The following is a 14,382-nucleotide window of genomic DNA, read 5'->3' as shown; positions in this document are numbered from 1 at the left end:
ATGTAACGGTCGTCATTTAAAGATGATTTAAAGGTAGAAAGAAAGTAAAAATTTATCACTTGTAATATTTAAAAAATTTTAAACGATCATACTAAAATATTGAAATGAACAACAACAACAAAATAGGAAAGAGTGTTGTTTTTATGAACATAATTACTTTTGATAGACGATTATGTGTAAATTATAAAAAAAATAAAAAATGTTGTCAGAAGTGGGATTCGAACCCACGCCCACATTCGTGGACCAGAATACTCATAATCCTGGTTAAGGAATCTACATTCCTTGAGTCTGGCGCCTTAGACCGCTCGGCCATCCTGACACACATTCACTAAATACTGACCTATTTTTACTTATTATTAAAAGTAATATCAGTTTTCAATGACTCACAGTTTACTGTTTTGCTGGGTTTTTTTTTACCGCCCCCATCCTCAACACTCCCCCCACTCCCATTGACAGACAGGCCATGGGCTGCTTTAGGGTAAAAAAAAAAAAATTGTTCGGTTCGTAATGTGTGGATTGTTTGGTGAAGTTCATATCTTTTCATCATGGTCACTAATTTCATGTTACATGAAAGGGCTGCCCCCTTATCATGTAAGTAAGAAGACATACTAGATAAGTAAAAATGATATTTTTTTTTACATAAGCATCGCCCAAGGCCCAGAAACCACTCGAGGATAAAGGTTAAGAGTGTACAGTAGTCAATTGAACAACATAGTAATTGTTAGTAATGGAAATTCGGTAAATTTGTTAACGTAAGTGGAACGGCTCATCAAGAACTTGTTTACGTTGAACTTGAAGACAACCATATTGTAGTCAGCTGGAAAGCAGGAAAACAGAAGACAGTTCCACAGGCGTGCAGTTCTAAGCTATTAGGATAAGGTTAGAATCGAACCCTGTAGGCAAGTGTTAAAGATAATGGAAAATGGAATGTTAAAAATTAAATCCATTGTTAATTCTATTAGAAATAGTTAAATAAAAAAAGAGTCGATTGTCCATTTTTTTTTAGAAATCTAGATATTAAATATGTCAGTTAAATGAATGCACAATGCGAGTTAAAATATATTGTTTAAAAATAGGTTAGAATTAGAGTTGAGGATTCTTTTGTTTGCCAAAAGTGTGTTTGGACAAACATATGTAAAGCCACGTAAAGATTAGTCAAGTTTGAAAAACACACTTCTGACGTCATAAACAAAGAACAGTTCTCAATATAGGAATCTGAGGTTTCAAAGTTAGAGGTCAGTTGATCAGCCAAGAGTTGAGAGTCAAGCGTTGAAAGACAGAGTTGAGGAGAGGGAGAGTCAGTTCTAGTGGGAGCCCCTTAGAGGCAGAGGGTAGAAGATTAGACCATGTAGATCCAAGTTTGAATTCCTGATGTAACCGATCGGCCGGTTGATGAATAAAGAAATCATCTATATTTTGTAAGTGTTGTCTCGTATCGTCATTCTTTACAACAGAAAAGGTAAATGTGTTTTATCATCAAGCCCGTCCAAAATAATGGTCCCCACCATCATCATAAGGAAGTGCTTCCTCTCCTCCTCCTCTCTATATGTGTATTAGAACTGTTGCATCATATCATACAGTATGTATTAATAATATGAACTCCCCAAGAAGCATCCCAGCCAGATATAAATGTCTTCCCATCAAAATTGTCATCGTCATTCGTGTATTATATGTACGCCGTTATACATCACCATCGTTATATATGTGGCACAATATGAACCCGTTATCTCCTCCCAATAGGTACCCCTATACAACATTCAAAATTAAGAAAACATCTTCCGGTTTAAAAAAAATATATAAGGTATGTCATTTGCTTCTTTTTTTTTTTTTTTTTTCATATCAGCATTTACCGTTAAATTGACGACTTTTAATGGTTTTGGGGTATGCTAAAAACGAATATCACATTTAAATTTTGGCACAGTTTTCTGGATATTAAGACATTTATTATCCAATGTAATCCACTGTGTTTTTACTGGCGGTCATCTTTTTTTTTCCAACTGAAGAGTACTAATACGCATGCGTGTTACAAAACACCCCCTCCTCCTCATGTATAGAATGGCGATTGCCACTGGCATTTATTAAGTAGTGCATTAGATAAAAAAAATTGTCTTAATATCTAGAAACTATTGTTCTGTCAAAAATTTATATGTGATATTCGTTTTTAGTATACCCGAAAATATGTAACGGTCGTCATTTAAAGATGATTTAAAGGTAGAAAGAAAGTAAAAATTTATCACTTGTAATATTTAAAAAATTTTAAACGATCATACTAAAATATTGAAATGAACAACAACAACAAAATAGGAAAGAGTGTTGTTTTTATGAACATAATTACTTTTGATAGACGATTATGTGTAAATTATAAAAAAAATAAAAAATGTTGTCAGAAGTGGGATTCGAACCCACGCCCACATTCGTGGACCAGAATACTCATAATCCTGGTTAAGGAATCTACATTCCTTGAGTCTGGCGCCTTAGACCGCTCGGCCATCCTGACACACATTCACTAAATACTGACCTATTTTTACTTATTATTAAAAGTAATATCAGTTTTCAATGACTCACAGTTTACTGTTTTGCTGGGTTTTTTTTTACCGCCCCCATCCTCAACACTCCCCCCACTCCCATTGACAGACAGGCCATGGGCTGCTTTAGGGTAAAAAAAAAAAAATTGTTCGGTTCGTAATGTGTGGATTGTTTGGTGAAGTTCATATCTTTTCATCATGGTCACTAATTTCATGTTACATGAAAGGGCTGCCCCCTTATCATGTAAGTAAGAAGACATACTAGATAAGTAAAAATGATATTTTTTTTTACATAAGCATCGCCCAAGGCCCAGAAACCACTCGAGGATAAAGGTTAAGAGTGTACAGTAGTCAATTGAACAACATAGTAATTGTTAGTAATGGAAATTCGGTAAATTTGTTAACGTAAGTGGAACGGCTCATCAAGAACTTGTTTACGTTGAACTTGAAGACAACCATATTGTAGTCAGCTGGAAAGCAGGAAAACAGAAGACAGTTCCACAGGCGTGCAGTTCTAAGCTATTAGGATAAGGTTAGAATCGAACCCTGTAGGCAAGTGTTAAAGATAATGGAAAATGGAATGTTAAAAATTAAATCCATTGTTAATTCTATTAGAAATAGTTAAATAAAAAAAGAGTCGATTGTCCATTTTTTTTTAGAAATCTAGATATTAAATATGTCAGTTAAATGAATGCACAATGCGAGTTAAAATATATTGTTTAAAAATAGGTTAGAATTAGAGTTGAGGATTCTTTTGTTTGCCAAAAGTGTGTTTGGACAAACATATGTAAAGCCACGTAAAGATTAGTCAAGTTTGAAAAACACACTTCTGACGTCATAAACAAAGAACAGTTCTCAATATAGGAATCTGAGGTTTCAAAGTTAGAGGTCAGTTGATCAGCCAAGAGTTGAGAGTCAAGCGTTGAAAGACAGAGTTGAGGAGAGGGAGAGTCAGTTCTAGTGGGAGCCCCTTAGAGGCAGAGGGTAGAAGATTAGACCATGTAGATCCAAGTTTGAATTCCTGATGTAACCGATCGGCCGGTTGATGAATAAAGAAATCATCTATATTTTGTAAGTGTTGTCTCGTATCGTCATTCTTTACAACAGAAAAGGTAAATGTGTTTTATCATCAAGCCCGTCCAAAATAATGGTCCCCACCATCATCATAAGGAAGTGCTTCCTCTCCTCCTCCTCTCTATATGTGTATTAGAACTGTTGCATCATATCATACAGTATGTATTAATAATATGAACTCCCCAAGAAGCATCCCAGCCAGATATAAATGTCTTCCCATCAAAATTGTCATCGTCATTCGTGTATTATATGTACGCCGTTATACATCACCATCGTTATATATGTGGCACAATATGAACCCGTTATCTCCTCCCAATAGGTACCCCTATACAACATTCAAAATTAAGAAAACATCTTCCGGTTTAAAAAAAATATATAAGGTATGTCATTTGCTTCTTTTTTTTTTTTTTTTTTCATATCAGCATTTACCGTTAAATTGACGACTTTTAATGGTTTTGGGGTATGCTAAAAACGAATATCACATTTAAATTTTGGCACAGTTTTCTGGATATTAAGACATTTATTATCCAATGTAATCCACTGTGTTTTTACTGGCGGTCATCTTTTTTTTTCCAACTGAAGAGTACTAATACGCATGCGTGTTACAAAACACCCCCTCCTCCTCATGTATAGAATGGCGATTGCCACTGGCATTTATTAAGTAGTGCATTAGATAAAAAAAATTGTCTTAATATCTAGAAACTATTGTTCTGTCAAAAATTTATATGTGATATTCGTTTTTAGTATACCCGAAAATATGTAACGGTCGTCATTTAAAGATGATTTAAAGGTAGAAAGAAAGTAAAAATTTATCACTTGTAATATTTAAAAAATTTTAAACGATCATACTAAAATATTGAAATGAACAACAACAACAAAATAGGAAAGAGTGTTGTTTTTATGAACATAATTACTTTTGATAGACGATTATGTGTAAATTATAAAAAAAATAAAAAATGTTGTCAGAAGTGGGATTCGAACCCACGCCCACATTCGTGGACCAGAATACTCATAATCCTGGTTAAGGAATCTACATTCCTTGAGTCTGGCGCCTTAGACCGCTCGGCCATCCTGACACACATTCACTAAATACTGACCTATTTTTACTTATTATTAAAAGTAATATCAGTTTTCAATGACTCACAGTTTACTGTTTTGCTGGGTTTTTTTTTACCGCCCCCATCCTCAACACTCCCCCCACTCCCATTGACAGACAGGCCATGGGCTGCTTTAGGGTAAAAAAAAAAAAATTGTTCGGTTCGTAATGTGTGGATTGTTTGGTGAAGTTCATATCTTTTCATCATGGTCACTAATTTCATGTTACATGAAAGGGCTGCCCCCTTATCATGTAAGTAAGAAGACATACTAGATAAGTAAAAATGATATTTTTTTTTACATAAGCATCGCCCAAGGCCCAGAAACCACTCGAGGATAAAGGTTAAGAGTGTACAGTAGTCAATTGAACAACATAGTAATTGTTAGTAATGGAAATTCGGTAAATTTGTTAACGTAAGTGGAACGGCTCATCAAGAACTTGTTTACGTTGAACTTGAAGACAACCATATTGTAGTCAGCTGGAAAGCAGGAAAACAGAAGACAGTTCCACAGGCGTGCAGTTCTAAGCTATTAGGATAAGGTTAGAATCGAACCCTGTAGGCAAGTGTTAAAGATAATGGAAAATGGAATGTTAAAAATTAAATCCATTGTTAATTCTATTAGAAATAGTTAAATAAAAAAAGAGTCGATTGTCCATTTTTTTTTAGAAATCTAGATATTAAATATGTCAGTTAAATGAATGCACAATGCGAGTTAAAATATATTGTTTAAAAATAGGTTAGAATTAGAGTTGAGGATTCTTTTGTTTGCCAAAAGTGTGTTTGGACAAACATATGTAAAGCCACGTAAAGATTAGTCAAGTTTGAAAAACACACTTCTGACGTCATAAACAAAGAACAGTTCTCAATATAGGAATCTGAGGTTTCAAAGTTAGAGGTCAGTTGATCAGCCAAGAGTTGAGAGTCAAGCGTTGAAAGACAGAGTTGAGGAGAGGGAGAGTCAGTTCTAGTGGGAGCCCCTTAGAGGCAGAGGGTAGAAGATTAGACCATGTAGATCCAAGTTTGAATTCCTGATGTAACCGATCGGCCGGTTGATGAATAAAGAAATATATTTTGTAAGTGTTGTCTCGTATCGTCATTCTTTACAACAGAAAAGGTAAATGTGTTTTATCATCAAGCCCGTCCAAAATAATGGTCCCCACCATCATCATAAGGAAGTGCTTCCTCTCCTCCTCCTCTCTATATGTGTATTAGAACTGTTGCATCATATCATACAGTATGTATTAATAATATGAAGTCCCCAAGAAGCATCCCAGCCAGATATAAATGTCTTCCCATCAAAATTGTCATCGTCATTCGTGTATTATATGTACGCCGTTATACATCACCATCGTTATATATGTGGCACAATATGAACCCCTTATCTCCTCCCAATAGGTACCCCTATACAACATTCAAAATTAAGAAAACATCTTCCGGTTTAAAAAAAATATATAAGGTATGTCATTTGCTTCTTTTTTTTTTTTTTTTTCATATCAGCATTTACCGTTAAATTGACGACTTTTAATGGTTTTGGGGTATGCTAAAAACGAATATCAGATTTAAATTTTGGCACAGTTTTCTGGATATTAAGACATTTATTATCCAATGTAATCCACTGTGTTTTTACTGGCGGTCATCTTTTTTTTTCCAACTGAAGAGTACTAATACGCATGCGTGTTACAAAACACCCCCTCCTCCTCATGTATAGAATGGCGATTGCCACTGGCATTTATTAAGTAGTGCATTAGATAAAAAAAATTGTCTTAATATCTAGAAACTATTGTTCTGTCAAAAATTTATATGTGATATTCGTTTTTAGTATACCCGAAAATATGTAACGGTCGTCATTTAAAGATGATTTAAAGGTAGAAAGAAAGTAAAAATTTATCACTTGTAATATTTAAAAAATTTTAAACGATCATACTAAAATATTGAAATGAACAACAACAAAAAAATAGGAAAGAGTGTTGTTTTTATGAACATAATTACTTTTGATAGACGATTATGTGTAAATTATAAAAAAAATAAAAAATGTTGTCAGAAGTGGGATTCGAACCCACGCCCACATTCGTGGACCAGAATACTCATAATCCTGGTTAAGGAATGCTACATTCCTTGAGTCTGGCGCCTTAGACCGCTCGGCCATCCTGACACACATTCACTAAATGCTGACCTATTTTTACTTATTATTAAAAGTAATATCAGTTTTCAATGACTCACAGTTTAGTGTTTTGCTGCGTTTTTTTTTTTTTTACCGCCCCCATCCTCAACACTCCCCCCACTCCCATTGACAGACAGGCCATGGGCTGCTTTAGGGTAAAAAAAAAAAATTGTTCGGTTCGTAATGTGTGGATTGTTTGGTGAAGTTCATATCTTTTCATCATGGTCACTAATTTCATGTTACATGAAAGGGCTGCCCCCTTATCATGTAAGTAAGAAGACATACTAGATAAGTAAAAATGATATTTTTTTTTACATAAGCATCGCCCAAGGCCCAGAAACCACTCGAGGATAAAGGTTAAGAGTGTACAGTAGTCAATTGAACAACATAGTAATTGTTAGTAATGGAAATTCGGTAAATTTGTTAACGTAAGTGGAACGGCTCATCAAGAACTTGTTTACGTTGAACTTGAAGACAACCATATTGTAGTCAGCTGGAAAGCAGGAAAACAGAAGACAGTTCCACAGGCGTGCAGTTCTAAGCTATTAGGATAAGGTTAGAATCGAACCCTGTAGGCAAGTGTTAAAGATAATGGAAAATGGAATGTTAAAAATTAAATCCATTGTTAATTCTATTAGAAATAGTTAAATAAAAAAAGAGTCGATTGTCCATTTTTTTTTAGAAATCTAGATATTAAATATGTCAGTTAAATGAATGCACAATGCGAGTTAAAATATATTGTTTAAAAATAGGTTAGAATTAGAGTTGAGGATTCTTTTGTTTGCCAAAAGTGTGTTTGGACAAACATATGTAAAGCCACGTAAAGATTAGTCAAGTTTGAAAAACACACTTCTGACGTCATAAACAAAGAACAGTTCTCAATATAGGAATCTGAGGTTTCAAAGTTAGAGGTCAGTTGATCAGCCAAGAGTTGAGAGTCAAGCGTTGAAAGACAGAGTTGAGGAGAGGGAGAGTCAGTTCTAGTGGGAGCCCCTTAGAGGCAGAGGGTAGAAGATTAGACCATGTAGATCCAAGTTTGAATTCCTGATGTAACCGATCGGCCGGTTGATGAATAAAGAAATCATCTATATTTTGTAAGTGTTGTCTCGTATCGTCATTCTTTACAACAGAAAAGGTAAATGTGTTTTATCATCAAGCCCGTCCAAAATAATGGTCCCCACCATCATCATAAGGAAGTGCTTCCTCTCCTCCTCCTCTCTATATGTGTATTAGAACTGTTGCATCATATCATACAGTATGTATCAATAATATGAAGTCCCCAAGAAGCATCCCAGCCAGATATAAATGTCTTCCCATCAAAATTGTCATCGTCATTCGTGTATTATATGTACGCCGTTATACATCACCATCGTTATATATGTGGCACAATATGAACCCGTTATCTCCTCCCAATAGGTACCCCTATACAACATTCAAAATTAAGAAAACATCTTCCGGTTTAAAAAAAATATATAAGGTATGTCATTTGCTTCTTTTTTTTTTTTTTTTTTCATATCAGCATTTACCGTTAAATTGACGACTTTTAATGGTTTTGGGGTATGCTAAAAACGAATATCACATTTAAATTTTGGCACAGTTTTCTGGATATTAAGACATTTATTATCCAATGTAATCCACTGTGTTTTTACTGGCGGTCATCTTTTTTTTTCCAACTGAAGAGTACTAATACGCATGCGTGTTACAAAACACCCCCTCCTCCTCATGTATAGAATGGCGATTGCCACTGGCATTTATTAAGTAGTGCATTAGATAAAAAAAATTGTCTTAATATCTAGAAACTATTGTTCTGTCAAAAATTTATATGTGATATTCGTTTTTAGTATACCCGAAAATATGTAACGGTCGTCATTTAAAGATGATTTAAAGGTAGAAAGAAAGTAAAAATTTATCACTTGTAATATTTAAAAAATTTTAAACGATCATACTAAAATATTGAAATGAACAACAACAACAAAATAGGAAAGAGTGTTGTTTTTATGAACATAATTACTTTTGATAGACGATTATGTGTAAATTATAAAAAAAATAAAAAATGTTGTCAGAAGTGGGATTCGAACCCACGCCCACATTCGTGGACCAGAATACTCATAATCCTGGTTAAGGAATCTACATTCCTTGAGTCTGGCGCCTTAGACCGCTCGGCCATCCTGACACACATTCACTAAATACTGACCTATTTTTACTTATTATTAAAAGTAATATCAGTTTTCAATGACTCACAGTTTACTGTTTTGCTGGGTTTTTTTTTACCGCCCCCATCCTCAACACTCCCCCCACTCCCATTGACAGACAGGCCATGGGCTGCTTTAGGGTAAAAAAAAAAAAATTGTTCGGTTCGTAATGTGTGGATTGTTTGGTGAAGTTCATATCTTTTCATCATGGTCACTAATTTCATGTTACATGAAAGGGCTGCCCCCTTATCATGTAAGTAAGAAGACATACTAGATAAGTAAAAATGATATTTTTTTTTACATAAGCATCGCCCAAGGCCCAGAAACCACTCGAGGATAAAGGTTAAGAGTGTACAGTAGTCAATTGAACAACATAGTAATTGTTAGTAATGGAAATTCGGTAAATTTGTTAACGTAAGTGGAACGGCTCATCAAGAACTTGTTTACGTTGAACTTGAAGACAACCATATTGTAGTCAGCTGGAAAGCAGGAAAACAGAAGACAGTTCCACAGGCGTGCAGTTCTAAGCTATTAGGATAAGGTTAGAATCGAACCCTGTAGGCAAGTGTTAAAGATAATGGAAAATGGAATGTTAAAAATTAAATCCATTGTTAATTCTATTAGAAATAGTTAAATAAAAAAAGAGTCGATTGTCCATTTTTTTTTAGAAATCTAGATATTAAATATGTCAGTTAAATGAATGCACAATGCGAGTTAAAATATATTGTTTAAAAATAGGTTAGAATTAGAGTTGAGGATTCTTTTGTTTGCCAAAAGTGTGTTTGGACAAACATATGTAAAGCCACGTAAAGATTAGTCAAGTTTGAAAAACACACTTCTGACGTCATAAACAAAGAACAGTTCTCAATATAGGAATCTGAGGTTTCAAAGTTAGAGGTCAGTTGATCAGCCAAGAGTTGAGAGTCAAGCGTTGAAAGACAGAGTTGAGGAGAGGGAGAGTCAGTTCTAGTGGGAGCCCCTTAGAGGCAGAGGGTAGAAGATTAGACCATGTAGATCCAAGTTTGAATTCCTGATGTAACCGATCGGCCGGTTGATGAATAAAGAAATATATTTTGTAAGTGTTGTCTCGTATCGTCATTCTTTACAACAGAAAAGGTAAATGTGTTTTATCATCAAGCCCGTCCAAAATAATGGTCCCCACCATCATCATAAGGAAGTGCTTCCTCTCCTCCTCCTCTCTATATGTGTATTAGAACTGTTGCATCATATCATACAGTATGTATTAATAATATGAAGTCCCCAAGAAGCATCCCAGCCAGATATAAATGTCTTCCCATCAAAATTGTCATCGTCATTCGTGTATTATATGTACGCCGTTATACATCACCATCGTTATATATGTGGCACAATATGAACCCGTTATCTCCTCCCAATAGGTACCCCTATACAACATTCAAAATTAAGAAAACATCTTCCGGTTTAAAAAAAATATATAAGGTATGTCATTTGCTTCTTTTTTTTTTTTTTTTTTCATATCAGCATTTACCGTTAAATTGACGACTTTTAATGGTTTTGGGGTATGCTAAAAACGAATATCAGATTTAAATTTTGGCACAGTTTTCTGGATATTAAGACATTTATTATCCAATGTAATCCACTGTGTTTTTACTGGCGGTCATCTTTTTTTTTCCAACTGAAGAGTACTAATACGCATGCGTGTTACAAAACACCCCCTCCTCCTCATGTATAGAATGGCGATTGCCACTGGCATTTATTAAGTAGTGCATTAGATAAAAAAAATTGTCTTAATATCTAGAAACTATTGTTCTGTCAAAAATTTATATGTGATATTCGTTTTTAGTATACCCGAAAATATGTAACGGTCGTCATTTAAAGATGATTTAAAGGTAGAAAGAAAGTAAAAATTTATCACTTGTAATATTTAAAAAATTTTAAACGATCATACTAAAATATTGAAATGAACAACAACAAAAAAATAGGAAAGAGTGTTGTTTTTATGAACATAATTACTTTTGATAGACGATTATGTGTAAATTATAAAAAAAATAAAAAATGTTGTCAGAAGTGGGATTCGAACCCACGCCCACATTCGTGGACCAGAATACTCATAATCCTGGTTAAGGAATGCTACATTCCTTGAGTCTGGCGCCTTAGACCGCTCGGCCATCCTGACACACATTCACTAAATGCTGACCTATTTTTACTTATTATTAAAAGTAATATCAGTTTTCAATGACTCACAGTTTAGTGTTTTGCTGCGTTTTTTTTTTTTTTACCGCCCCCATCCTCAACACTCCCCCCACTCCCATTGACAGACAGGCCATGGGCTGCTTTAGGGTAAAAAAAAAAAAATTGTTCGGTTCGTAATGTGTGGATTGTTTGGTGAAGTTCATATCTTTTCATCATGGTCACTAATTTCATGTTACATGAAAGGGCTGCCCCCTTATCATGTAAGTAAGAAGACATACTAGATAAGTAAAAATGATATTTTTTTTTACATAAGCATCGCCCAAGGCCCAGAAACCACTCGAGGATAAAGGTTAAGAGTGTACAGTAGTCAATTGAACAACATAGTAATTGTTAGTAATGGAAATTCGGTAAATTTGTTAACGTAAGTGGAACGGCTCATCAAGAACTTGTTTACGTTGAACTTGAAGACAACCATATTGTAGTCAGCTGGAAAGCAGGAAAACAGAAGACAGTTCCACAGGCGTGCAGTTCTAAGCTATTAGGATAAGGTTAGAATCGAACCCTGTAGGCAAGTGTTAAAGATAATGGAAAATGGAATGTTAAAAATTAAATCCATTGTTAATTCTATTAGAAATAGTTAAATAAAAAAAGAGTCGATTGTCCATTTTTTTTTAGAAATCTAGATATTAAATATGTCAGTTAAATGAATGCACAATGCGAGTTAAAATATATTGTTTAAAAATAGGTTAGAATTAGAGTTGAGGATTCTTTTGTTTGCCAAAAGTGTGTTTGGACAAACATATGTAAAGCCACGTAAAGATTAGTCAAGTTTGAAAAACACACTTCTGACGTCATAAACAAAGAACAGTTCTCAATATAGGAATCTGAGGTTTCAAAGTTAGAGGTCAGTTGATCAGCCAAGAGTTGAGAGTCAAGCGTTGAAAGACAGAGTTGAGGAGAGGGAGAGTCAGTTCTAGTGGGAGCCCCTTAGAGGCAGAGGGTAGAAGATTAGACCATGTAGATCCAAGTTTGAATTCCTGATGTAACCGATCGGCCGGTTGATGAATAAAGAAATATATTTTGTAAGTGTTGTCTCGTATCGTCATTCTTTACAACAGAAAAGGTAAATGTGTTTTATCATCAAGCCCGTCCAAAATAATGGTCCCCACCATCATCATAAGGAAGTGCTTCCTCTCCTCCTCCTCTCTATATGTGTATTAGAACTGTTGCATCATATCATACAGTATGTATTAATAATATGAAGTCCCCAAGAAGCATCCCAGCCAGATATAAATGTCTTCCCATCAAAATTGTCATCGTCATTCGTGTATTATATGTACGCCGTTATACATCACCATCGTTATATATGTGGCACAATATGAACCCGTTATCTCCTCCCAATAGGTACCCCTATACAACATTCAAAATTAAGAAAACATCTTCCGGTTTAAAAAAAATATATAAGGTATGTCATTTGCTTCTTTTTTTTTTTTTTTTTTCATATCAGCATTTACCGTTAAATTGACGACTTTTAATGGTTTTGGGGTATGCTAAAAACGAATATCAGATTTAAATTTTGGCACAGTTTTCTGGATATTAAGACATTTATTATCCAATGTAATCCACTGTGTTTTTACTGGCGGTCATCTTTTTTTTTCCAACTGAAGAGTACTAATACGCATGCGTGTTACAAAACACCCCCTCCTCCTCATGTATAGAATGGCGATTGCCACTGGCATTTATTAAGTAGTGCATTAGATAAAAAAAATTGTCTTAATATCTAGAAACTATTGTTCTGTCAAAAATTTATATGTGATATTCGTTTTTAGTATACCCGAAAATATGTAACGGTCGTCATTTAAAGATGATTTAAAGGTAGAAAGAAAGTAAAAATTTATCACTTGTAATATTTAAAAAATTTTAAACGATCATACTAAAATATTGAAATGAACAACAACAAAAAAATAGGAAAGAGTGTTGTTTTTATGAACATAATTACTTTTGATAGACGATTATGTGTAAATTATAAAAAAAATAAAAAATGTTGTCAGAAGTGGGATTCGAACCCACGCCCACATTCGTGGACCAGAATACTCATAATCCTGGTTAAGGAATGCTACATTCCTTGAGTCTGGCGCCTTAGACCGCTCGGCCATCCTGACACACATTCACTAAATGCTGACCTATTTTTACTTATTATTAAAAGTAATATCAGTTTTCAATGACTCACAGTTTAGTGTTTTGCTGCGTTTTTTTTTTTTTTACCGCCCCCATCCTCAACACTCCCCCCACTCCCATTGACAGACAGGCCATGGGCTGCTTTAGGGTAAAAAAAAAAAAATTGTTCGGTTCGTAATGTGTGGATTGTTTGGTGAAGTTCATATCTTTTCATCATGGTCACTAATTTCATGTTACATGAAAGGGCTGCCCCCTTATCATGTAAGTAAGAAGACATACTAGATAAGTAAAAATGATATTTTTTTTTACATAAGCATCGCCCAAGGCCCAGAAACCACTCGAGGATAAAGGTTAAGAGTGTACAGTAGTCAATTGAACAACATAGTAATTGTTAGTAATGGAAATTCGGTAAATTTGTTAACGTAAGTGGAACGGCTCATCAAGAACTTGTTTACGTTGAACTTGAAGACAACCATATTGTAGTCAGCTGGAAAGCAGGAAAACAGAAGACAGTTCCACAGGCGTGCAGTTCTAAGCTATTAGGATAAGGTTAGAATCGAACCCTGTAGGCAAGTGTTAAAGATAATGGAAAATGGAATGTTAAAAATTAAATCCATTGTTAATTCTATTAGAAATAGTTAAATAAAAAAAGAGTCGATTGTCCATTTTTTTTTAGAAATCTAGATATTAAATATGTCAGTTAAATGAATGCACAATGCGAGTTAAAATATATTGTTTAAAAATAGGTTAGAATTAGAGTTGAGGATTCTTTTGTTTGCCAAAAGTGTGTTTGGACAAACATATGTAAAGCCACGTAAAGATTAGTCAAGTTTGAAAAACACACTTCTGACGTCATAAACAAAGAACAGTTCTCAATATAGGAATCTGAGGTTTCAAAGTTAGAGGTCAGTTGATCAGCCAAGAGTTGAGAGTCAAGCGTTGAAAGACAGAGTTGAGGAGAGGGAGAGTCAGTTCTAGTGGGA

At 34.5% G+C, this 14,382-nt stretch overlaps 7 non-coding genes across 7 annotated transcripts; all 7 read right to left on the bottom strand.

Moving 5' to 3' along the window:
• Nucleotides 1-203: 203 nt before the first annotated feature.
• Trnal-caa (transfer RNA leucine (anticodon CAA)) lies at nucleotides 204-319 on the bottom strand. Its single transcript has 2 exons — nucleotides 282-319; nucleotides 204-249 (listed from the first exon to the last, which is right to left on the bottom strand). It is a non-coding gene; the product is annotated as a tRNA-Leu (tRNA).
• A 2,062-nt stretch (nucleotides 320-2,381) lies between these two features.
• Trnal-caa (transfer RNA leucine (anticodon CAA)) lies at nucleotides 2,382-2,497 on the bottom strand. Its single transcript has 2 exons — nucleotides 2,460-2,497; nucleotides 2,382-2,427 (listed from the first exon to the last, which is right to left on the bottom strand). It is a non-coding gene; the product is annotated as a tRNA-Leu (tRNA).
• A 2,062-nt stretch (nucleotides 2,498-4,559) lies between these two features.
• Trnal-caa (transfer RNA leucine (anticodon CAA)) lies at nucleotides 4,560-4,675 on the bottom strand. Its single transcript has 2 exons — nucleotides 4,638-4,675; nucleotides 4,560-4,605 (listed from the first exon to the last, which is right to left on the bottom strand). It is a non-coding gene; the product is annotated as a tRNA-Leu (tRNA).
• Nucleotides 4,676-6,731: 2,056 nt separating this feature from the next.
• On the bottom strand, nucleotides 6,732-6,848 carry Trnal-caa (transfer RNA leucine (anticodon CAA)). Its single transcript has 2 exons — nucleotides 6,811-6,848; nucleotides 6,732-6,777 (listed from the first exon to the last, which is right to left on the bottom strand). It is a non-coding gene; the product is annotated as a tRNA-Leu (tRNA).
• Nucleotides 6,849-8,914: 2,066 nt separating this feature from the next.
• Trnal-caa (transfer RNA leucine (anticodon CAA)) lies at nucleotides 8,915-9,030 on the bottom strand. Its single transcript has 2 exons — nucleotides 8,993-9,030; nucleotides 8,915-8,960 (listed from the first exon to the last, which is right to left on the bottom strand). It is a non-coding gene; the product is annotated as a tRNA-Leu (tRNA).
• Nucleotides 9,031-11,087: 2,057 nt separating this feature from the next.
• Nucleotides 11,088-11,204, bottom strand: Trnal-caa (transfer RNA leucine (anticodon CAA)). Its single transcript has 2 exons — nucleotides 11,167-11,204; nucleotides 11,088-11,133 (listed from the first exon to the last, which is right to left on the bottom strand). It is a non-coding gene; the product is annotated as a tRNA-Leu (tRNA).
• Nucleotides 11,205-13,266: 2,062 nt separating this feature from the next.
• On the bottom strand, nucleotides 13,267-13,383 carry Trnal-caa (transfer RNA leucine (anticodon CAA)). Its single transcript has 2 exons — nucleotides 13,346-13,383; nucleotides 13,267-13,312 (listed from the first exon to the last, which is right to left on the bottom strand). It is a non-coding gene; the product is annotated as a tRNA-Leu (tRNA).
• Nucleotides 13,384-14,382: the final 999 nt, after the last annotated feature.

The sequence above is a fragment of the Euprymna scolopes genome, chromosome 40, assembly GCF_053919585.1.
Source record: "Euprymna scolopes isolate OS-2025 chromosome 40, ASM5391958v1, whole genome shotgun sequence".
NCBI classification, from domain to species: domain Eukaryota; kingdom Metazoa; phylum Mollusca; class Cephalopoda; order Sepiida; family Sepiolidae; genus Euprymna; species Euprymna scolopes.
The sequence above is the reverse complement of the archived record's forward strand: the minus strand, read 5'-3'. Positions and strand labels throughout refer to the sequence as shown.